We start from the raw sequence: 20,345 nt of genomic DNA on the forward strand, positions 1-20,345 counted from the left end.
CTGGAACATCAACACAAACCAATTTTTTTTAAGGAATAAATTATTTTTCAGCGGAATGATCTAAGGAGACAAATAAATATGGCCAATATGGCCAATATGGCCATGAGACAAGATGTTTTGACCGTAAATCAATTGTTAAAATGTGGAATGCGGAAGCACTAGAGCAATTTTTGGGCAAAAAAACTGCCGGGCAAATGTCCACCTTTGCTAATATTGTAAATCCGTTCTTTTACACACGTCAGCATTATGTTGGTGTTGTATTAGTGTCACATCGAAAAAATGACTAAAATTTTTTAAAAAAATATGGTGAACATTAATATTGAAAATTGAAAATATAGAATACCAAAATTACAAAAAGATAAATATGAAAATTCAAAAATGAAGTATCTCTTGAGAATTGTTTTATTTAATTTTTTGTTGAATGCATTCAATTTTACAAGTTTTTTTAAATTATAAATTGATAATTATGTTCTTTAATTGATTGCTATCATTTTAGTAGATTCATTATTAGTATCCTAAAATGTATTACCTAAAAGTTTAGTTACTGAAAAATTTTAATTAGATTTCTCAATACCCTTAAATATAGAAAATGAAACAAAACAAATATTAAAAATATTATTAATTAAAATTACTGTTACTTTTATATTTTCTTCTTAATTTATGTTTTATTTCACAATTTCCGAATTGAGTGATTTACTTCTTTTATGCTTTAATGCTTTGTTTCATATCTCCTTATTATTTTATTGTAACTTTTATAAATATTTTTATACTTAATAATATTTTATTTAAAAAGAAATATAAATTCTAATAATTTATTTTTATAAAAAAATTACAATAAAAAATAAAATATACATAAATTAATTTGAATATTTAGTGTGTACCAACATAAAATTAGAAAAATTGTAATTTTAATTTTGTAAGTTGACATGTTTTTTGTTTTTGTCTTGTAACTTATCAATATTTGGTTTTAATATATCAATTTTGATATTTTTCATTTTGATCATTTTTCTGGTCAAAGTCACTAATCTCAATGAATATTATTTATTTGACATCGATGTTTCTCCTATGTAGCTCTCATAGAATAAACTTATATTACATATATAAAAATAATTATAAGCAAAAATAAAAGAAAAAATAAAGCAAAACGACATTCAATATTTGAAAATGAGAGGGTCATTTACATTTATATTTGTTAAGATAAATTTTAATTGTATAATACATGTTTTATTCTTGGTATATGAGACATGTATGAGAGTATTCGTTCCAAATAAGCAATAGTAAATAGATTTAGTGGTTTCAGACGGAAAAAAGACCAAAACAAGACAAAATATTATTGGATGAAAATCCAAACATTGACAACTAAAATCCAAAACAAGCCAACTTATATAACTAAAATTGCAATTTTTTCACATAAAATAAATTTAGTTCAAATAATATTTTTATGTTATAAAAAGTATGTCGTTAATCATCGGTGGATAGCCTTGATATATTAGATACTAGTAAAAGATCCACACACATTGCATATGTTATTATTATTTTTAATCTAATCAAATAATATTAGACAATTAACACGAAATTATTTTCAATTTAGAAGAGTTGTTCGATTTAAAATATATGTTTTTGTTTAATTTTTTTCTATGTAAAATATGGAGTGACTTGAGGGGGTTTTAGTATGGTGAAAAAGGCAATTATGGAATTAAATATTTTCGTGTTCTATAAGGTAGTTACTCTAAGGGTCTCAAAACTAATAATATAATTTAGATTTTGGAAAAACAACAAGAGAAAAAATCTCAAATAACCTCGATTTTAATATATTTTGTACACCATGATATTTTCATGTATTTGTCAAAAATATCTGACCAGTATTTTTTACTCTTTTAAAATTTGAGATAAAATATGAATAATATTACAAATATGATTGTTTGGTTTATATGTTAAAAAAAATCTTATCCCTATTGTTATAAAAAAAAAATAAAGGACAATCTTGTCAAATAATAATAATAATAATAACAATAATAATAAGATAAAGTATTATCACACTCACTAAAAATAAAGCTGGGAGTTGTTGATGACAGCTCAAACAATTGGCTCACTCATCATGTCGTTATTACATAAGTATCTAATTATGATATTGATATAAATTTAACATATTATATATCTTTGTTTAACGACGATAAAACTCATAGTTATTGTCTTCGACTCACGTTTAGTAAATTTCGAACTATCATTATAGCTTAGAAATTAAGCTAGAAAATTGTATTAAACAAATTTTGTGTGACATACTCGATAGAAAATATTTTTGCAAAAGAATTGAATTCCTAACAATTAATCGACTACTCTTCCCGGACATCCCTCTTGACAACATATTATATATATCTTCATTTTACTCGGTGTTCAAAATATATATGACTCCGGCCATAATATACCTATCATGCAGCAGTTTAGTGAGTTCTTGAATATAAAAAATGGCCGCTTTTTTGGATACTCGTATGGGTTCTTGTTGACATTGGAAAGCTCGCAGGCAGGCGGACAAAATTAAACAGAAAAGAACACTTCAAATTCATATATCGAACAAATTCACGTCCCAAACAACACATCCTCGTAAAGTTCATTTTTAGTTGACGTTTGTCGTTACAAAACAGGTGGATTGATTTTCATGGGAAATGAAACATAAACATCGCCTTCTAACTTCTTTTCCCTGTTTTTAATCAATATTTCTTGGTAATCGACCTTCTAGGAAATGGGTTTTACGTGAATGATCTTCTTCTTGAAGAAAGTCTGACGAATTTAAGAAATTTTGTTTTGTTTTGTGGGAAGAAATTGGTGCTGCACTGCAGCCATGGAAGTCCTGTGGTTGCTTTTCTGTTATCTGGTTTTATCTACATGGACTTGGGGTGTCTCTTCTGTGACAGACCCCCAAGATGGTAAGAATTTATTTATTAAAAGTTTTAATGTATATTCGAATGTTTGTTGTTATCAACAGAGCTTTTATAAGTAATGTCTTTTCCATCCCCTTGTCGTAATTTTTGTTTGAGTGTGTTTTTGTGTGTTGTGGTTGTAAATGGATGCTTTTGTGGTCCTGCATGTTTCAAAATTTGGTTCAAATGTGTTTGTATCTGATATGAAGTGACTTTTTTAAAGTTAATAAACCTAAATTAGTTTCAAATCTGCAAAAGAACGAAAATCAACATGGAAACTAAACAAAAGGTTGTCTGAAAAGGAATTTAGATAGGTCTCCAGTTGTCTGATTGAATCGTTCACGTGACTGTATTTTTCATGTCAACTTTTGGCCTTTTCGTGTTCTCGAGCTGTAAAAATCGTAATATAGGACTTGTAGTTTTTGTAGAATCGGATTCTAATGCTTGAGCACTTGCTTGAATTGGTAAATGGTTGCAGTTGCGGTACTTCTATCACTAAAAGGTCAATGGGGTAACACGCCCCCGAGTTGGGACAAGTCCGATGATCCCTGTGAATCGTGGGATGGAGTTTCATGCGATAACTCGAGAGTCATTTCACTGTAAGAATATAATAGTTTCTAATTTTTCCAAAAGGGTGACACTGGATTTTTTCTCAGTTAGTCGCCCTTTGGACGGAGAATATTCGTGAAATTTCATTATATGTTCTCCTTTATCATGCAGAGGGTTATCATCTTTGCAAATAACTGGTCAAATGAGTGGTGATATTGGAGGGCTTAGTGAATTGACTACCTTGTGAGTTTTCTTGTATCATAGGATTGAACACTTCCTGTTGAACCAAAAGCTAGTGTTTGGTAGTGGAAATTAAATATCTCACAACAGCTCAACCACCATATATATTTGATCGGTACACAACATATGTAGCCATAGCGGACAATTGTTGCTCCAGTCGCTTACAACATGAAAGGCATTCTTTCATTTCATTAGGCTTGAATATCCACCGCTGATGAATTTTCAATCATGATATAATTTGTAACTGAACTATGAGTTGGTCATGGTATGATCAATTTGCTTGTGGCATCGAGGCCTGCGGGTTGAGTTACTGTAAAAAATCTGGTGCCTCAGTTGTGCAGTTTAGAGAGTGGAGTTAAACTGCTACTCCTTATGTATATCTTGCCTAATCTTATGCTTTAAGCCTAAGACTGAGCTGATGATTATAGGGACTTGTCATATAACCCCGGCCTTACAGGTTCGATATCTCCTCGACTTGGAGATCTGCAGAAGCTAACATCACTGTAAGATCAAATATTAATTACCTGTCATGCTGCATATACATGAAACAGGTTCATTAGTTTCTTGTTTTTCTCTCAGAACTCTGTCCGCCTGTAGCTTCACAAACAATATACCAAGTGAATTGGGAAATCTTTCAGAGTTGACTTTTCTGTAAGAACATCTGGTTTAGTCACATGTTGTTATGAAATTTTATGGGACTTGTCTATGCATCTTACTTAATGGAACAAATATACATTGACAGCGCGTTGAATACGAATAACTTAACTGGTGAAATACCACCTTCTCTCGGTAAACTCTGGAATCTATATTGGCTTGATCTGGCAGAGAATCAGTTGAGAGGATCGATCCCCGTCTCTTCAATTTTTCCCCTGGGACTGAACCAACTCAAGAATGTGAAACATTTGTGAGTATGGTTAGCTATAAATCTCCGATCTTGTTCATTTTAATTTTCGAGGTTTCTGATCTTTAAGATTTGCAGCCATTTCAACCGAAACCAGCTCTCTGGGGTAATTCCTGAGGACCTTTTTAGCCCTGACATGGCGGTAATACACGTGTAAGCCGAGGAACAAGACCATCTTGTTCTGTTCTCAGAAATCTTTTTAAAAACTGTAGTAACGATGAACATACTATTTGTAGATTGTTTGATGGGAATCAATTCGAGGGGAACATTCCATCTACTGTTGGATTGGTTCAGTCGCTCGAAGTTCTGTGAGTAACTTAAGAGTCTTGACTATGTTTCTTGTTTTATCTTCACTTCCATTGATCTAATATGATGTATGTGAATCACTTTTTTCATATTTTTTTTTGTTTTTTCACGATAAATGTGTCTAGTCGGCTTGACCGGAATAACTTGAATGGAAGCATCCCGACAAATCTCAACAATCTCACTAAAATCACAGAATTGTGGGTATTTTTCCAAGTCCAACGAAATTTTGAGTCTCATTACGTACAATGGTTTGCTAAGAGTTGAAAATTCATGTGATTTATTGTAGGAATTTGGCTCACAATATGCTGTCTGGTCCATTACCAGATCTAACCGGACTGGACTCCCTCAATTATGTGTAAGAAATAGCCCTCTCTGGTCTTGTCCTTCCTCAAGTTCATGGAAAAATCGGTGTAGAAGCTGCCTTCTTTCCATGCAGGGACTTAAGTAACAACTCTTTTGATCAATCCGAAGCTCCAGATTGGTTCTCGACTTTGAAGTCACTTAATACATTGTGAGTATAAAATGAAAAACAAATGAACATCAAGAAAACATTCATAACAAGGATTAATCTCTCTTTCTAAGTCAAGAATCATGGAACAATTATCCTGTAACTAATTCTGTCTGATCCTCAGGATGATTGAATTTGGACCGTTGCAAGGATCGGTTCCACCTGAAATGTTCAGTTTACCTCAGATTCAACAAGTGTGAGTCTACCAACCTACACGAATTCACCAATGATATTTTTGAAATATGCAATAACTGAAATGAACAGCAACGATTTGACAGGAAACTTAGTAACAATGGCTTTGATAAAAATTTAAACATGACCGACAACATTAGCCCGCAACTTCAGCTTATTGACTTTCAGAACAACAGCATATCATCCATAACGCTAGGAGAATACAAAAGTACTTTAATGTAAGAATACTTTACAATACTCGTACTTCATTACCAAAGTATTGAACTTTTTACACGTCTTGGATTACCTTTTTTATGCCCATAGGTTGTATGGAAATCCCGTATGTTCGGCCTCTCTTGAGAATACGGTTTACTGTCAAATTCAGGAACCAGAAAAGGTTTACTCCACCAGTCTCGCAAATTGTGGAAGCCAATCATGTGACTCCGATGAAAAACTCAATCCACAAAGTTGTGAATGTGCTTATCCATACGAAGGAACATTGAATTTTAGAGCACCTTCTTCTAGAGAGTTGTCGAATGTTACTTTGTTTCAGTCTTTAGAAACTACACTTTGGTTACAACTAGGCCTTTCCTATGGATCAGTTTCTTTACAAAATCCATTTTTCAATATTTATGACTATCTTCAAGTGGAGCTTGCGCTCTTTCCTACTAATTCAAAGTACTTCAACCGGTCAGAGATTCGGAGGCTAGGATTTATGTTAAGTAACCAGATTTATAAACCTCCAAGTGGATTTGGCCCATATTACTTTATAGCAGCTCAATACAATTTTGAAGGTAAGACTTGAGTAGTTATGAGTTAAAATAGTTGAATTTTTGCATATGAAACTCATATTTCTTGATTATTTTTAACAAAAAAACATCATGGTTTCAGAAGAAAATGGGAAAGGTCGCTTTAGCACGGGTATGATAGCTGGAGTAACAACCGGATGTGCGTTTCTAGTCCTGGTTCTAGCAGGATTAGTTTCATATGCTCTTTGGCAAAAACGACGCGCTGAACAAGCGGAATCATTAAGTAAACCATTTGACAGTTCCCATTTCTTCTGAATTCATGTGTAGTGTATGGTCCATTTCTTGACTAATTTCCTTGAATTCTCAGATCCAGTAACTTGGCCATCGAGCGGCAGAGATAACGGAGGGGCACCACAGCTAAAAGGGGCCCATTGGTTTTTTCATGCCGAGCTAAAAAAATGCACCAATAATTTCTCTGATAGCAATCAGATTGGCTCAGGGGGCTATGGCAAGGTTGTTGATAATTGACAAACAAACTCCATGTACATATTTACATGCCATAAATTTTGAAAGACAGAGAAATCTATATGTTTTTGGTAATCAGGTTTACAGAGGAACAGTCTCGAGTGGACAAGTAGTTGCGATCAAAAGGGCTCAAGAAGGCTCTATGCAAGGCAGGGATGAATTCAAGAATGAAATAGAGCTGCTTTCGCGAGTTCATCACAAAAACCTCGTCGGCCTTCTCGGATTTTGCTTCGAACATGGTGAACAGATGTTGGTATACGAGTATATGGCTAATGGAACTCTTAGGGAAAGTTTATCCGGTAAGCTCATTTTCATTAGTACACTGTTTTGTGCCATCTTCTGAAATTTTTATATAACATTCGGGGGTTTTATTCCTGCACAGGAAAAAGGGGAATCCATTTGGATTGGAAGAGGAGGATACGAACTGCGTTAGGCTCAGCTAGAGGATTAGCTTACCTACATGAGCTCGCTAATCCTCCGATTATTCACCGGGATGTCAAGTCGACTAACATTTTGTTGGATGACAATCTAACGGCAAAAGTGGCAGATTTTGGCTTGTCTAAGCTGGTAATCGACACTTCAAAAGGCCATGTTTCCACTCAAGTAAAAGGAACACTGGTTAGTAGTGAAAATACCGGAACTATTACACAGAATTTTGGGGGAAAAAGCTAACATTTGCATGTTTTGTAGGGTTATTTGGATCCTGAATACTATATGACACAACAGTTAACTGAGAAAAGTGACGTTTATAGCTTCGGTGTCGTGATGCTTGAACTGATCACCTCTAAGCAGCCTATCGAAAAGGGGAAATACATTGTACGAGAAGTCAGGATATCAATGGACAAGAACGATGAAACATATTTTGGATTGAACGAGATCATCGATCCGTCGATAAGGGATGCTCCGAGTGTTCTAGTAGGATTTTCAAGATTTCTTGAGTTAGCCATGCAATGTGTCGAAGAATCGGCTTCAGACCGTCCAACAATGAGTGAGGTTGTGAAGGCCCTCGAATCCATCTTACAGGATAATGGCCTAAACACAAATTCTGTGTCTGAATCGTCGTCTGCAACCGAGTTTGGATCGGATAAAGATGTTAACACAAAGGCATCCTTATGATGCGTCTTACCAAGAAAGGATGGTGGTGAAACTGATGATTTCGACTGTAGTAATGGAATTTCAGTGTTTACAAAAGTTCAACACAAGTAGATATATAAAGTTGGAACGTTACATATAATAATAATAATGGATTTCAATTCTTTGATTTAATTTCTGTACTTTTGGAAGAACTAGAAAAGTGCACGTGCGTTGCACGTGAGCAACGAAACTGCTGAAAATATATGAATGAAATTTTGATAATATTTAAATTAATTAAAATATGGCTAGTAGCATTTATCAATTAAAACAAATCAAACCAAAAAAATAAAAATCATGACCATAGACGGTATATGAAGCAGAAAAGTTATCTTATCCACATGACACATTTTTTAATATATGTTTCTTGGTTGGTTTTGACAACTCAACAACTCTTTGTCGTAGTTTTTATAATATTCGTATAACCATTTTGGTATACTCAACAAGTATATGATCATCTTTAATACTTATTATCTTATTTAGAATCCTCATCTGGGATCTGACATGCTTGTAGTTTGCTTCCCTGTCACGAAATTTCTTCGATTTTCTACATTGTTTTTATCCGGTAATCTTATATATCGATTATTTGTTTTTTTTGTTGAATGATTTTTCAGTTTATGACAATCATCAACTGTAACTCCTAAGAAAAAATTCTTTTAGTCGTGATAAGTTTTTACTTGTGAGTAAAATTATGTATAACCTATATATCCTTCAACAACATAACCAATGAATGATGTTGTAATTTTTTCAAACATCGTGATATTTGTAATATCAATTTTATATATTCAGTATCAATATTATTAACATATAGTGTAGGACCGAGTGCTTACCGCTTTACCAAAAGCTATAGCTGGTGGTAATGGTGCAACTCAAATATTTTAAACAGCACAGCAGCTCAAGCACCATGGTTCGATTGCTCTACTAAGCAAGGACAATAATTGCACTCCTTGCAATTAATGGGAATCGAACCCGTGATCTTGGCTCTGATACCAATTGTAGGACCGAGCGCTTGCCGCTTTACCAAGAGCTATAGTTGGTGGTAATGATGCAACTCAAATCTTTTAGACCGCACAGCAGCACAAGCACCATGGTTCGATCGCTCTACTAAGCAATGACAATTATTGCACCCAACAATCTTCCTCCCAATAATTGCACTCCTTGCAGTTAATGAGAATCGAACCTGTGACATTGGCTCTGATACCAATTGTAGGACCGAATGCTTACCGCTTTACCAAAAGCTATAGCCGGTGGTAATGGTGCAACTTAAATCTTTTAAACCGCACAGCAGCTCAAGCAACATGGTTCGATCGCGCTACTAAGCAAGGACAATTATTGCACACAACATATAGCTATATGGTTAATAAATTTTTAACGATTATTTCTCAATCACTGTGAAAAATAATACTTGAAAATCTATTCAAATTACTATATATTAGAACTGTGTCGTCGTTTAATTTGACGCAATTCAGGAAAGTCATCTCGTTAGCCATTTTTTTAGAAGCTTTGGAACAATGATTGCGTTCATCATATCATGAGAATAATATAATTTCAATCTCATTTGTTATGTCTAGAACATAATATTATATTATTCATTGAAACAAAACAAATTTTCTTTTATCGAATTTACATTTTGTTTATAATATTTATATCTTGTGGAACGATATACAAAATTAATTATTGTATTTTAAAAGTTTTGAGTAGAGACATGAATAATGTAATTAAAATATGCATATGAGATATCAAGATGATATTAGAGGAAATTAAGTGCAACTGGCTCAATGTCTCAATTTACTAAAAATTCACAAAATTGATCTATTGTGTCCACAAAACTTTAAAAATTTTCTCATACCAATAAATAGAATAGAATTGTGTACACTTTGTTTTTCATGTATTTCTCTTTCTGGATGAATATTTTTTTCTTTTTGAAAAACGATTTTATTATTTGAGAAATATTGACATTTTATATGACATCCATACAACATAATCAACACAAATGACATAAAACATGTTAACGCTAGGGTAAAAAACTCATCTCATTGCAAGAACACTAAATGATCAAATGAAGCATATTATTTAGTAATATTTATTTAGCAGCATATATAAAAAATTGACCAAATAACTTGAAAACGGTGTTTGAAATCAGTTACATACAAACATTTCTCTCAATCACGTATCTCAGTTGACACAAAGAGTCTGAAAATATCTCTATTCTAAATGAGAGAAAAAAGTTTTATATGAACTTAATATTTATTAATAATTTATTTTTATTATATCCGTCTCATTTCCCTTAGTCATCCCATCCCATTATTATCTATCATTAATATGGTACATATTTTCATGAATTTGACTGCAATGTATAAATTTAAGTAATTAATATTAAATTAAAATAATAAGTAGTTTTTTTGAATTAAGTACACTATTAATGACTTTTTTAAACTAACATAAAAAATGACTTAAATAACATCATGAATATGACGAATTGTAAAAAAAGGGTAAAATAGTAAGCTCACAAATGAAAGTCATATATTTAATAGATATTATTAATAGATAATATATTATTTAGGGATATTTTTTTAGCATCATATATCGAAATTGACTAATGCTTAAATATTTGCATTGAAATCACTTACATACAAACATTTTCTCTCAATCATATATCTATGTTGATACATAAATAGTCTAAAAATATCCCTATTTTAAATGAGAAAAAGATGTTTTATATGATCTTAATATTTATTAACAATTTAATTTTATTCAACGTCACTCATCCATATATTTAATAGACATTAATTGATTATATATTAATTAGAGATATTTTTTTAGCACCATATATCGAAATTGACTAAATGCTTAAATATTTGCATTGAAATCACTGACATACAAACATTTTTTTCAATCATGTATCTATGTTGATAAATAAGTAGTCTAAAAATATCTCTATTTTAAATGTAAAAAAGATGTTTTATATGATCTTAATATTTATTAACAATTTAATTTTTTTCAATCTCACTCATCTCTATTCGTATTCCCAATATTACCTTAATATTCGGAATATTAACTATATTTTAATTTATAACATTATTATAGTAATTTTCTATGAATTTGATTAACAATATTTTAATTTATAACATTATTATAGTAATTTTCTATGAATTTGATGTCAATATTTAAATAACTAACGTAGAAAATAATTTAAAGAACCTCGTGAACATTACAAATTATAAAACAAACGAAATGATAAAATAGTAAGTTTACAAATGAAAATCATATATTTATAATAGTAAATAAATAGATGTTAGTAATATTAGTAATTTTTTTAAATATGTAACATTAAACTAAATGAAATTCAAAATTAAAATCAAATTAATAATTATCTTGATGGAATTAAGTACACTTTTAATGATCATATAAATGAAAATCATATATTTATAATAGTAAATAGATGTTAGTAATATTAACAATTTTTTTAATAATATAAGATATTAGATAATAGTAAATATGTGTTAGTAATATTATCAATTTTTTTAAATATGTAACATTAAACTAAATGAAATTCAAAAGTAAAATTAAATTAATAATTATCTTGATGGAATTAAGTATACTATTAATGATCATATTAAATTAACTTAGAAAATGACTTAAAGAATCTCATTAACATAACAAATTGTAAAATAAATGAAATGGTAAAATATTAATATAACAATTCAAACTCATATATTTATAATAGTATTACATGCAACTGCGTGTGACTTTTCTCATAACTTTTGGATCGTAAACTATCCACTATCCAATGAAAATTAATTAGTATTTGCTTGAATTGCTTCTCCTTTACTATGAAAAAATCGAAATGTGTTTACGAATGAAAGTATTTTTTTAATCAATAATTTATAAAGAGTAATGTTATGTTAGTGCATCGACGCACGCGTTACATTCTTATACAATATTTTGTTATAATTCATTTGGTTTATATTCAAATGCTGATTAAAATATAATTATAAGAAATAGTGAGAGACTATACTGCAATATTGATATATGAATTAAAAATAGTTTTTCAGGCAAATGGTTGTTGGCTTTCTATTCTTTCTGATTTTCATTTTCACTTTCCAAATTCTTATTTAGCCTATTGCCTTGATCTTAATTTTGTTCTTTTGTTCTCAAATCTTAAAGGATAGATCTCAAATTTCTTCTTATGCAATTTCATTGTTTCTCTTATTTCTTTGCCATTTTTTTTTCCGTGGATATTATGAATTTGATTTCAAAAATTTGTAAGGTGTATTTAATTATTTATTACTTTTATTTTATGAACTCTAAAGTTATATTTACGATATTCTATTTAATTTTTTTTGTGGAATCTATCTAATATGGAATTTATGATTTTTTTGAGTAATTTTTTTGTTTAATTTTGATATTAAATTTAATCCTTGATTAACTTGTCGTGAATATTATTAAAATAATGCAAGTAAATTTTTTATGCAATTCTGTTTCAATATTTGATTTTCATTTTAAAATTTTTATTGTTCTAAGTAAAGACTGTGTCACGGTTGCAAGAACTTGTAAACTCAAAAGTCAAAACAGTTTTTCTCTCCTTGTTCAGAGGTCCTCGTTTTCTCTGTATTTTCTTACCTTACAGATCTTACACAAATAATTATCTCCAAAGTAAATATCTCCATGGAACGGTTCATGGAGAACTTGGCTTTGTCAAAGGATGAGGATGAGGAAATTATCATTGAGGAAAACACTATCCCCATCGAAGGCTCTGACCTGGAACTCTGCTTGGTTGGACGATTCCTTACAGATCGGTCCATCAATTTCAATGCCATGAAGAATCGACTGGCCAGTATACGGAGACCAGGTAAGGGGATCTGTATAAAAGAATTAGAGGGAAATTTATACTTATTCCAGTTTTTTCACAAAATTGACATGAAGCGAATCCAAGAGGGTGTGGTCCCTGGTCGTTCGACAACCATCTTCTTATTCTGCATAAATTGGAAATCGGGAGAAATACCATCTATGATCGCCTTCCACGAGGTGGATTTCTGGGTTCAAGTGTTTGATTTACCAATTGGGTTTATGTCGGAAAATATTGGAAAATTACTTGGAGACTTTATTGGTAAGTTTGTTGCATATGATATCAGTAATAATTATTCTATATGGCGCATCCTTTATGAGGATTCGGGTTACAATTGATGCTACCAAGCCACTGAAGCGCTTTAAGAAAATCCGGAAACAAGGAGGAGACTGGATGATTGTAAATTTCAAGTATGAACGATTAACTCAATTCTGCTTTATTTGTGGATTACTTGGTCATACAGATAGGTTCTGTGAAAAGATTTTCAACACCCCTGAAGATGATATTAAAAAAAATGGGGAATCTGGCTCCGTGCACCGATAAGGAGAAATGCAAATACAGAGGGTAGTAGATGGCTTCGTGATGATGAGTCCCTCGGTATGCCTGGAAATACTGATGAGGGGCTCGGCCAAGGTCATAGACATCGCTGCAGTTTGAATGATGATGCCAATATGGAAAGAAATCTGAGTGGGGCAATGAATGGAAACAACTGGCAATTATGGATGTGGCTATCAATCAGCGGCAAAACATGACGAATATTACTGAGGATTTTCAGAATGCTTCTAAAAATAATCCAAATCAAATCAACATGCATGATTCGGAGGACCCATTTTTTTTTTTTTTTTTGAAATTGTATGTGTGACAAGATCTTACTCATTGAAATGAAGTGAGGGCAGTGCTCACATAGGTAGGATCTCATTAACCTAATGAAATAATTGAGGAGCGCAAGCGAAGGCGTGGGCCTGAATGTTCCATAGATCCACGGGCCCATATGAATTTGGATCCTCAAACACAAGAAGCTGAGGCCCAACAGGTGACAACAACAATGAATAACCCAACAAACTCTTTTTTATCGGCAGGCTCTGGGTTCCAGGCCTGCCAAGACCCATGATAATCTTAAGTTGGAACTGCCAAAGATTGGGCAACCCTAGAGCAGTTCATGTCTTACGTGAGTTAATCAAAACTCACAATCTTGATATTATCTTCTTATTTGAAACTTTTGTCCATGCCTATAAATTAAAAGACATGCGGATAAAGATTGGTTATGAAGGTTGTTTTGCTGTAAATCGAGACGGACAGTAGCGGAGGAATTGGCGTATTTTGGAGACGATATTCTACCTGCCAGATGCTTACTTTCTCAGATAATCATGTGGATATGGAAGTTGTGAACAATGATGCAAACCGTTGGCGATTGACTGGTTTTTATGGCTATCCCGAGAGACATAGAAGAAGAGAATCATGGCGCCTGCTTCAAACCATTGCTGCCTGCATCTAATTTGCCATGATGTGTTATTGGAGATTTCAATGATTTGCTGTATACTGAGGATAAAAGAGGTTTGGTGGACCACCCAGAGTGGTTATTCAGAGGGTTTCGAGACACTATTAATGAGTGTGCGCTTCAAGAACTCAAACTACAGGGGTATCCATTCACATGGTTCCGATGCAGAGGTAAGCCAAATGCCATTGAAGAACGTCTTGATAGCGCTTTTGGCAATTCAGAGTGGATGACTCTATTCCCAGAGGCCCAACTACTTAACCTTATTGCACCTATTTCAGATCACTCACACATACTACTCAAAACAGCACCTCCTGAAATCGTTCATCGTACAAGAAGGTTTCGGTTTGAAAACAAATGGTTGAGGGAACCAGGATTTCAGGACTTGGTCCAAGATAGTTGGGAGACAACAGTAAGCCAAGATCTGCTACCGAGACTTCAATTATGCTCTGAATTATTGTCCTCTTGGGGGAGACAGAATCTGGCAGCGTTCAAAGGAAGCATAACAAGATATAAACAAAAGTTGGAACAACTTCGAAATTGTCATGATCAAGAGTCAGCGGAGGAATACAATATAATAAGAAACAAGATGATCAATCTCTTAGTGCAAGAAGAAGATCATTGACGCCAGCGAGCCAAGTCTTATTGGTTGAGTGAAGGGGATTTGAACACAAAGTTCTTTCACTCACACGCAAATGCAAGGAGAAGGATGAATAAAATCAACAGATTGCAGGATGAAGATGGCATCTGGTACGAGGATGTGACAAACTTATCTCGGATTACAAAGCAGTATTTTGTTGATCTTTACTCAGCTAGTAATGGCCACTATGATCCTATATTGAATGTGGTCAACAATACTATCTCAGCAGCTGATAATGCCTCACTAGTTGCACCGTATACTCTTGAAGAATTCGAAAGAAGCTGTGTTTCAAATGCATCCCGATAAATCGCCTGGACCAGATGGCTTTAAACCGAATTTCTATCAAAAATTTTGGCATTTGGTGGGTCATGATGTTTACAGCACATGCAAGAAGTGGATGGAGACAGCTTCTTTTCCAGCAAGCCTAAGTGACACCAATATAATCTTGATCCCGAAATGTGAGACACCAACATCGATGAAAGACTTCCGCCGAATTTCTCTCTGTAATGTACTTTACAGAATTATAGCAAAAGTGCTTGCCAACAGATTAAAGAGAGTTCTCCCAAAAGCAATATCCATACATCAATCGGGTTTTATGCAAGGAAGATCTATAATAGATAATATCCTTGTTGCTTTTGAGATTCTGCACCATATGAAGCGGAAAACGAAAGGTAAGTTGGGTGGTGTGGCACTGAAAGTGGATATTAGTAAATCATATGATAGAGTAGATTGGGGATATCTTAAAGGCATGCTAATCAAAATGGGGTTTGACGCACAATGGGTTCAGCTTATTATGGAGTGTATAACCTGTGTTCGCTACTCTGTTTTGCTGAATAATCAAGATATTGGCCCTATCCAACCCCAGCGTGGTCTTCGACAAGGTGATCCACTATTGCCTTATTTACTTATTTTATGTGCTGAGGGACTCTCGGCTTTGATTTGCCAGGCAGAAAGACAGGGAATGCTTCATGGCTATAAGATATGTCGAGGAGCGCCAAAGGTGTCTCATCTTTTATTTGCAGATGATAGCTTCTTTTTCATCCGATCCACAACTGATGAAGCTCGAACAATGCGGAATATACTTACTGCATACCAAGAGGCATCTGGGCAAGCCATAAACTTTGGTAAATCAGGTATCTACTATAGTGGTAATGTTCACCTTGATATAAAAAATGCTATTTCATCAATTCTTCAGGTGACATCTACACTAGATACTGGAAAATATCTTGGATTGCCATCATTGATTGGGCGAAGGAAAAAAGCGATATTCAGCTACCTAAAGGAGAGGATTTGGTCACACATTCAATCTTGGAGGAGCAAACCACTAACCAAAGCAGGCCGTGAAATACTTATAAAGGCTGTGGCACAGACTATACCATCATACTGCATGAGTGTGTTTCTGCTGCCAGTGTCCTTAACAGAGGAAATCCAGAGGATGTTAAACTCAGTTCTGGTGGGGTTCTAAGAGAACAAACCAAAGATGTATAAATTGGCTATCATGGGATAGATTGAGTGTAAGGAAAGAGAGAGGTGGTCTTGGTTTCAGAAATCTCCACGGCTTCAATCTTGCAATGATAGGGAGGCAAGGCTGGTCCTTTATTTCCAGCCCTGATACGCTCGCAAGTAGAACTTTCAAAGCTAGATATTTCCCTAGAGGGGACTTTCTTTCAGCCCAACTGGGCCATAATCCAAGTTTTGTATGGAAAAGTATCTGGAGCTCTCAATCATTGATGAGGATAGTGTGCCGACGGAAGATAGAAAATGGAACCAATATAAATGTCTGGAATGATCTTTGGCTACGAGATGATGCAAATTTCAGAATACAAACGCCTATAATCTCTAACATGGAAGAGCTGAGAGTATCGGATTTGATAAGTTCAGACCCTCAACAATGGGATATTGGATTATTACATGAATGGTTTAATGACAGAGATGTCAAAGCAATATTGCAAATTCCGCTGCAAGAGACCAACTGTCCAGATTCTTGGGTATGGCATTATAGCAAGACTGGGAAGTATACTGTTAAGTCGGGATATTGGATTTGCTTGGAGACTAGTGCTTTGAGTGAAGAAAATGGAGTGGCAGGAGAATGGGGGAAGATTTGGAATTTACAAGTCCCACCTAAAGTAAAACACTTTTTATGGAGGGCAACCAGAAACTGTCTCCCGGTTTGAGCAAGTCTTCAACATAAAGGTATTCAAGTTCCTCTTACATGCGTTCAGTGTGGGGGTGATATTGAGAATACCTGGCATATATTTCTTACATGTCCAGTTGCCCAAAGCTGTTGGAGTGAAACCCAATTCGTGACAAGTATAAATTCCTGCTCATCTCAAGTTGAAAGCTTTGTAGAATTCATATTTATGATGCTGAACTCACTAACCACAAAAGAAATGGGCATGGTTGTTATGATTTTATGGAGCTTATGGAGACAACGGAATGAAAAATTGTGGAACAATCAACAGAATACACCTACACAGGTGGTGCATTTTGCACTACAGAATTTGTATGATTGGTTGCAAGCAATTGGAAAAAAGAAAGTATTGTATCACAACTCCAACAGTGTTGATACCAGCTGCAAGAGATGGCATAAACCTCCTGCTTCCTTCCTAAAGTGCAATACAGATGCTGCTTTGTTCACCTCGAGCAACAGGTTTGGACTTAGTGGTGTGCTGCGTGACGAAAATGGAGAGTTTATAGCATGCCGAATGCAACACAACGCCGGAAATCCTGCTGTAAAGGAATGCGAAGCTCTTGCGCTACTCCAAGCTATTACCTGGATCAAGGAAATGGAGCTTGCAAATGTGATTTTTGAACTTGACGCGAAAAATGTTGTCGATGCCATAAAAAACCCGACAGATGATGATACGGAATTTGGATCTATTGTGCGCCAATGCAAATCTCTCGCTCTCGGTTCAGTTTGTTTATAGACAAGCAAATACAGCAGCTCATGCCCTGGTCCGAGCGGCTCATTTATATGCTAGTCCTTCTACTTATTTTGAGATTCCCCATTGTTTGATTGAACATTTGGATGAAGGTTGTAGTTATTTATATGCTTAATGAAATTTCCTTAAAAAGTAAAGATTGTGTTTTGAGATAATTTTATTGTTATTACTATTATTTGTGAATAAATATTAAATACTTGTATTTTCTAAACTTTTTAATAATAAATTATTTTTTTGGAAATTCGTCTCCCACCCCCAAATAAATTCGTCTAGCTCCGCCCACACACACACACAAAATGATATCTCAAATCATTAATCAAAGACTCGATCGTTTTCACATTTTTAAGTTTCTATTGATATAAGGAATCTAATTGTATATTTTAATTTGTAAGTTTACAAATTATAGAATGCAAAAGCACGTAAGGGTCAAGATTTTTTTTTGTTTTATTTTAATTTGGAGGAAATGTGCATTTGAAGTAAAAAAACAATTAGGATTTGTTTAGATTTTAGAAGAGGTGAATAAATTTTTTTCTAAACTCGAGATAATTCTCGGACCGGACTTAATAGTTCTTGGTTGTACAAGTTTTTTCTCGACTGATTGGATGCGGCTGGCATTTGAAAGATTTTTCAAAGTGCGGAAAGTCCAACTGGATTTATTGATAACTATATTCAAGTAACTTAAGTTATAACAATTAAACCAAAAAATATAAAATACAGAAAAATAGATAACACAAATGTTTTTATGGAAATTTGAATACTTAATCTTTCTACGTCTCTCATTCTTATACATAAGAAGGAATATACTAGAAAGACTTTGATATTACATAATAACAACTCACTTCAATATATAACCTATCTATTGTCTAAATAGAAACTCATAATACAACTTAACAAATAATACAAATTCTAATTGTAGAATCCTTTGATTCAACATTTTAACAACTCTTGGTAGTTAGTATTCAAAGAATGGCTTGAGACATTGTAAGTCGCCATGGTTGATTCTCAACAATAAGATGAAACTTGAAAGCTAGAGCTTGCAACCGGCTTGATGAGGCTTGATGATATATCAAATAATTGTGATCGAAATCTTGATAACGATAATACTTGAGAATTTTAGATGATTATTGCTTAGAGTGCTCTTAATAAAGTTTCACGTGTTTTTAATGCTAACAAAATCACTTTTTTTTATAATTGAACTGTCTCCAATGTTTAAATATTTAGTAGTGTTCAACTTTTGTTTTTCCTAATGCAAAACAACTTTGTCTATGTCTTTTCTTCTTTCATCATACACGGTATTAAATAAATATCGATGTATTAACAAATATGGAAAGTAATGGCTCTGAAAAATTGTTTTGAAGAGAGAGAAAATTGCATCAATTCTCTATCTTATTGAGATACATTATGATATTCTGATAAACTCGTTTTTAGTGTATGATTGATCAAAAATATATTCTGAAAATAAGGGGCTGATAGGTAAGATTGATTTGAACTTCGTGAAATCCAACTTGAAGACCAATTGCACTAAAAACTTTGCATTAACTAAACAGTGTCAAGTTGGACTATGGATTGTCCGGCTAGGCACTTCTACGATCTAGCTTGAAGAATCCGATGCAAGATAACAATGCGGCTAGACTTCTTGAACTCGTTGTCGAGACCTCTAAATACATAACAATTATGATTGGATCTTATAACAGTTAGATATTATTTGTTATCACCAAAACTAAAAGATTACAATCTAACAAATACATTTCAAGTCCTTGTACATATATACCATATGGCATTTAGCGACTTAAGAGTGTTGTGGAGACATGGAACAATTATTTATAATCAAGCGATTGCTGATATTATCTCATTTGATATTATCTCATCGCTTGCTAGAATGAAAACAAAATTTACCATACAATTATACATATATGACCAAACAATTGTATCTTTATAATAATTTATAGCTAATGCTAACAATACAACTCTATTTTTTAAAATGGTAAAACAACTTAAATATCATATATCAATCGATTTTATAGCAGTGACAATCATTGTATTTTAACAATCTTCTTACTAATGATTGCAGTTCTTGCAATAATCGAGCACATAACATTGACTCCGCTACAATGTTTGTCGTAGCTAATTATAACAATGCAACTCTTGCAAGATTCTTTTCCATCGTTTTTTAACTCCCTTTCCTCTAAAGCTTACAAGAGAGATTTATGTCGCGTCACGATTTGCCTATTCATATGTGGAATCTGCAACTGATACTACTTCCATGGGTATGGATATGGGATGCGATTGACTCAACTACTTGATATTTCATTAATATTTAGCTCACAACATTTACCTAATATATCAGTACTACATTAAAGTAGCTCACACGCATTAAATTTGTGAAACAAAAGGACGAAAAATTGGTGGTGCTTAATCGTT

At 33.3% G+C, this 20,345-nt stretch overlaps 1 pseudogene; it reads left to right on the forward strand.

The window, feature by feature from the left end:
* Positions 1-2,433: 2,433 nt before the first annotated feature.
* Positions 2,434-8,131, forward strand: LOC142537050 (leucine-rich repeat receptor protein kinase HPCA1-like; annotated as a pseudogene).
* The last annotated feature ends 12,214 nt before the right edge of the window (positions 8,132-20,345 follow it).

Source organism: Primulina tabacum, chromosome 1, assembly GCF_025594145.1.
Source record: "Primulina tabacum isolate GXHZ01 chromosome 1, ASM2559414v2, whole genome shotgun sequence".
In the NCBI taxonomy this organism is placed as follows: Eukaryota; Viridiplantae; Streptophyta; class Magnoliopsida; order Lamiales; family Gesneriaceae; genus Primulina; species Primulina tabacum.